Raw genomic sequence first — 6,000 nt, 5'->3', positions numbered from 1 at the left:
CTTAGTGTCCTGAAAAATCCTTCTCGTTGCAATGAAAAACATTCCAGGAATGGGAGGCAAGCCTCCTATTATAACTAAATTCTAAAATAGCATTAAATGATTTTATTTAATTCCCACTATAAGCCTAACTAAGCAGCTATCATCATCACCCCCAATTTAAATATAGGGAAACTAAGGTTCTTTGAGTTTGAATATTTTGGCTAAGCTTTCAGAGTGGTGATACAGATTTGAACCCAGGCAGCTCAACTCCAGAGCCTGAAAGGGTTTGGGGAAGAAGTAGTTCCAACACAGGGTAACATCCTCCCATTCTCCCCCTACCTTTGTAAGTTTCATCTGAAAATGTCATGCAAGGTCACCTTTACTGCACAGAGGAGATGAAGAAACAAATAAATATGGGGGAGGAGGAAATGGAAAATAAAACTCCCACTGGGGTCTGGCTATTAATGTGTTTGCACTGTTCCTATACATGAATAGATCTGGTTGAGTCTGCTACTGAAAAGGAACCAAAAATGACCTTGAATTGAAACTCTTGCATAGGAAGGTGCTGTGATGAGCTCAGAGAGACCACAGCACACCTCTGCAAGGGCTCTGAGCACCATCGTCATGGTTGCTTCCAGCCAGTGGAGGGATTGGGCGGGGGCATGCTGGTTATGTAGTTTCAGTTCTGACGAACTACCTGACTACTAACACAAGGCCTGGGTTTTCCTCTCTACAGGATGGAGATGTCCTTTCCAAAGGGGGGACTCTTCCATCAGTGGCCTCTTAATATATGCTGCCTTTGTGGAGGCAAAACCCTAGTTAATATAAACATGGTTGAGATGAGGGGGTCTCTTAAGCAAATATCAATATCAGTCAAGCCCTCCCCTCTTCTACCTCATCTCCTATCATTGCTTTTGCTCTCAGTGATGTCCAACTCTTTGTGGGCCCCTGGACTGTAGCCTGCCAGGCTCCTCTGTCCATGGGATTTTCCAGGCAAGAATACTGGAGTGGGTTGCTATTCCCTTCTCCAGGGGATCTTCCTAACCTAGGGATCAAACCCGTGTCCCCTGCATCTCCTGCTTTAGCAGGCAGATACATTGCCTGTTGTTTCCTCTTTTTTTCCTCTTTCAGTCACCTTTTGCTGTTCCTGGAACATACCAGACACACTCCTGCCTCAGAGACTTTGCACATACTCTTTATGCTGCCCAGAAGCTTCCCCTTTAGCTACTCCATGGTTTCCTTTCTTCTCTTAGGCCTTTCCTCAAACATCCTCTCTTCAGTGAGACCTTCCCTGGTTATCTGTTATATCCACAACTGCATTCTGAACTGCATCCACCCTGCAACAAACACACAGTCCTGCTTCCTCCCCTCTTCCCATTTTTGATTGTCTCCTCTAACTGAAGGTTAGCTCCATGAAGGCAAGGATTTATGTCTGCTTGATGCCTGTCTATATTTCAGCACCCAGGCAAGGGGTTTGCTTCAGTCATGTCCCGACTCTTTGTGACCCTATGGACTGTACCCCAGCCAGGCTCCTCTGTCCATGAGATTCTCCAGGCAAGAATACTGGAGTGGGTTGCCATTTCCTCCTCCAGGGGATCTTCCCAACCTAGGAATTGAACCCAGGTCTCTTCTGTCTCCTTCATTGCCAGGCAGGTTTTTTTTTTTTTTTTTTTTTTTAACCACCAGTGCCACCTAGGAAGTTCCCAGTGTGTAACCAGTACTCAATAAAAAAAACATGTGGATTGGATTAACATGTAAATTCACAGATACTGGCTCTACCATATATTACCAGGCAACCTTTAGCAAATCAGTGAATGAGGTTTATTCTACTTCTATAAAATTGGGATAGTAATTTCTACCCTCCAATTGTGAATTTTAAACAAGATTACAAAAGTACATTCCTAGGACAATATTTGCATGCACTCAATGACTTATTTTCTGAGTTTGGTGAAAGTTGGACACATAATAGTAGTAAACATTTTTAGATTATTTATAGAAAATAAACTACCAGGCATGGGTTTAAGCACTTTATCTATCTTAATTCATTTAATTTGTACATCCTGTAAAGTTTGTACTATTATTATCATCATACTTATCTGACAGATAAAGAAACTGCAGGACTAACTTGCCCAAGGTCACAAGACTAGGAAAAAAGAAAAAAAAAAAAGAAAATCACTGAACCTGGATTTGAACTCAGGCTGATCTGTTTCCAAAGTCCATCAGTTAGCTACTTCCCCACATTGCTTCCCCCAGGAAAGAAGACACAATTTATTTAATACAGGTATAGAAAAGCACGTTCAAGTAGTGAAAACTTCAGTTCACAAGTAGTTTATTTTTTTAACTAGTGGAATGTCTTCATAGATAAAAAATGATAATAATTCACTTTCTAAATCAATTGGAATATTTAGACAGTGGCTAAATTATATTGAATCCCAAACCATGAAATATCTTTGGACAAGAAATGCTACCACTGAGGAGCTATGTGGAAACTGCCTTTTATTTAGACACAGTCTATATGAACCAATACATTTCCATTTTAAAATAGACAGCAGTGTCATTTAGTTTCCAAAGTTGAGTGGAAACAAAAACGAGGGCCATATAGACACACCCTAAACCAAGCACCTGCTTTTGAGGCTGCGTCAAATATTATTGTCCTGTTTTTCTTGTGAATTGGCTTCAATCATTTGTGATTCCTGTGCATTTAGCATGTCTCATAACCAGCAGTCATTCATCATCTATTTTAAGTTTGGTTGGTTTCGCTCATGAGAGAGAACTCAGTAAGACTATGTCTTCTCCATTCATGGTGCTGCTTCTACAAGTCACTGCATACACATTAAGGTGGCATACACAAACTTTCCAAATCGTCTTTAAAGGCTTTCAGTTCCCTTTTTTCTTTTTTTGGTTTCTATTGCCTTCCCAGTAATGGCTAAGACATTGTCAGTTTGCCTTTCTTCTTGAGATTTCTTTAGAAGGCCTTGTGGCCTGAGCATTCATTTGGGACCCAGTTTTAATTTCCCATTGGTTTTGGTTTGGCTATTTTACTTGCAAGAACAGATAGCCATTTAAGCCAACTCAAGATGAAGGGCTTTAGCATATTGTATTACATCACTTTATTTTAAGATGATGAAGGAATGTGGAAATCCAAGAACCAGAACTGTATTAAATGTTGGCCTCAAAGAGCCTGGAGCTCAAAGTTGACTCTAGATTCAAGAAGGCTCCCAGGCCTTCAGCAGCAGGAGTTCATGGATCTTTGATTTCTATGATTAAGTAACATGCTATATATCCACTTCATCTGGTCCTAGCACTAAATGATGGCTATTTTTCTTCATGCTCAGGGCCCTAAGAGAGAATCTGATTGGTCCCATCTTCAAGGGCAAACTAGAACTCCCTGACCAGTCTATGGTTTGTGTACTGGTGCCTGAGCTACAGCCAATCATTTGTGGACAGAGGAGGTAGGGCTCTGAGTATTAAGCATGGCTTCCTGGGCCTGCCCCTTTGGCAGGAAGTGTGGGCAGGGTGGATCCCCTCAGAAGAGGTTGTGAGTGAGTTGGCACAGTGCTGACCTTTCCAGAATATCATCTTGTAAGAGACTAAAGTGTTACCCAAATCACACAATCATTTACCAATGTAAGATGATATTATATTGACAAAGATGCAACTTGGAAAGATGTGCACAAAACCACATATATACATCTTTGCAATTGGCATGCTTAAAACCTGAAACAAATTTCATTATTTCTTTGCAGTATGTTTTATCTAAAAATGTTTGTTCTTTTGCCTGGTAAGTCAAGCTGTTAAAGCCCTGTGGCTTTCTTAGTCAGGCCCTCCAAGTTTTGGTGAACAGATTACACTCAGCACAATTCTAGCTGATGCCATTCATAGAAGTTTCAATGTGTTGACCAAAGTGAAGCTTCATTAACCTTTGCAGTTGCCTAGTCAGTTATTGAGGTTTTGTTTTAATTGAGCTGGTTAAAGCCACTGACTGATTACTACCATTGACTGAGTATACACGATGCCAAGGGCCACAGTTTTAAACACAGGCAGAACACATTCATGACTTCAGAGGTCCCTTGTGTCAAATTTGTGATGCCCATGCTGTTGGTGAGCTCTCCTTTGAGGACTGGCCTGCTGCCACCCATGGACCCTGAAGAACAAGGGGCATGCAATGGGAATATTCAAGATCCAGTTCTGGATGCATTCTGCAGTGGCTGGGAGATTTGTGGTGCTGGTGGTAGGATGGCTGGTATAAAGGTATATGGCATGACATACTTGGCCTGCACTACAATTCTAGAGAGTAAAACCGCCTAGGCAAAGATCAGATCCTTATGCTCAAGGTAACTGTTTTAGGATGGTTTGAGTCACTACGCATGGCAGGCATTGGTGACATGTATCTGTGTGAATGGCACTCTCTTTTCTTGAGTCCCCAACAGAAGCCAGCCTCTCCTGACACTAGAGGTCCATAGCAATCTAGCTGTGCTTCTCTGTGGCCCACATCATTTTCTACCCATATTGACAATCTCTGTCTGATTTTTTACTATCCTCTGATGGAAGCTTCTTTAAGACAAGATCAATGTCTAGTTCCTTTCTGGTGTTCCTGCCATTTAATAAATATCTGTTGAATGAATGAGAGTAAGAACCTAAACCTTTTCAGTCACCAGATTGACTGTGGCCATGTTGCTTCACTGTTCTCTTTGCTCAGTGACAATATTTGGCCTGAGAGGAATGTCTGAGATGGGATCATTGTCAAGTGAAGCTTATTTCAGTATCAAGTTTATTTAAAATTTTCAAATGTCTGTAATGTAGATATTGTGAAACACCATCAGTATATCCTGTAATATGTAGAAGGGTCCACAGACACAGTAGATTACCAGCAGGAGGACAAAATTTCTAGGGGGCAGATCAGGAAATTTCCTTGAGTGTATGGAGAGAAGGAGGAGGAGAAGGGGGAGGAGTGGTGGGTAATAGCTAATGTTTATTGATAATTTACCATGTGCCAGGTCCTGTTATAAGCATTTTACATAATTAACTCATTTAAAACTCACAACACTTACCTTGTTGTCCAGTGGCTAAGATTTCATGCTCCCAATGCAGGGGGCCCTGGTCTGATACCTTTTCAGGAAACTAGATCCCACAGGATGGAACTAAAGGTCTCACATGTTGCAACAAAGGCCCAGCACAGCCAAAATAAGTAAATAAATAAAACTCACAACAGACGTATGGGGAGTTACCGTCATCCCACTTTACAGGTGAGTCTGGCACAAGACCGAGCAAGTTGTCCTGTGTTCTGTGAAGTCCAACTTGTACTCCAGGACTCCCCTTCTCCTTCACCTTCTCCTGTTTCTTTCCTATTCTGTTTATACCCCATAAATTCAAAACATTGTTGATAAATGTCAAATATTGTTAAATACTAGATGTTAAAATATGGCTGCGTGGCGCAGGAGCAGCAGCTGTGTGGTGCAGGATCTGCCCAGAGGAGCTACCCCACGTCCAAGGTCAGGAGCAGCAGCTGTGCTTTGCTGGAGCAGCCATGAAGAGAGGTAATAGAAACCCAAGTGAGAGGGTAGGCGCGGAGAGAGGGCGTCAGAGGGAAGACAGAAACCATAATCACAGACAACTAACCAATCTGATCACATGGACCACAGCCTTGTCTAACTCAATAAAATTAAGCCATGCCATGTGGGGCCACCCTAGAAGGACAGGTCATGCTGGAGAGGTCTGACCGAATGTGGTCCACTGGAAAAGGGAATGGCAAACCACTTCACTATTCTTGCTTTGAAAACCCCATGAACAGTATGAAAAAGAAAAAAGATAGGACACTGAAAGATGAACTCCTCAGGTTGGTAGGTGCCCAATATGCTACTGGAGATCAGTGGAGAAATAACTCCAGAAAGAATGAAGGGATGGAGCCAAAGCAAAAACAGCACCCAGCTGTGGATGTGACTGGTGATAGAAGCAGGGTCCAATGCTATAAGGAGAAATATTGCATAGGAACCTGGAATGTCAGGTCCATGAATCAAGGCA

At 42.1% G+C, this 6,000-nt stretch overlaps 1 long non-coding RNA gene across 1 annotated transcript in view; it reads left to right on the top strand.

The window, feature by feature from the left end:
* Positions 1–1,645: 1,645 nt before the first annotated feature.
* Positions 1,646–6,000, top strand: part of LOC112444734 (uncharacterized) — a 43,016-nt gene continuing 38,661 nt past the window's right edge. The window contains exons 1-2 of the long non-coding RNA XR_003033082.2: positions 1,646–5,225; positions 5,391–5,516. This is a non-coding gene — a long non-coding RNA (uncharacterized lncRNA). The remainder of the gene's footprint in view (positions 5,226–5,390; positions 5,517–6,000) is intronic.

This window comes from Bos taurus, chromosome 28, assembly GCF_002263795.3.
Source record: "Bos taurus isolate L1 Dominette 01449 registration number 42190680 breed Hereford chromosome 28, ARS-UCD2.0, whole genome shotgun sequence".
Lineage (NCBI taxonomy): Eukaryota > Metazoa > Chordata > Mammalia > Artiodactyla > Bovidae > Bos > Bos taurus.
The sequence above is the reverse complement of the archived record's forward strand: the minus strand, read 5'-3'. Positions and strand labels throughout refer to the sequence as shown.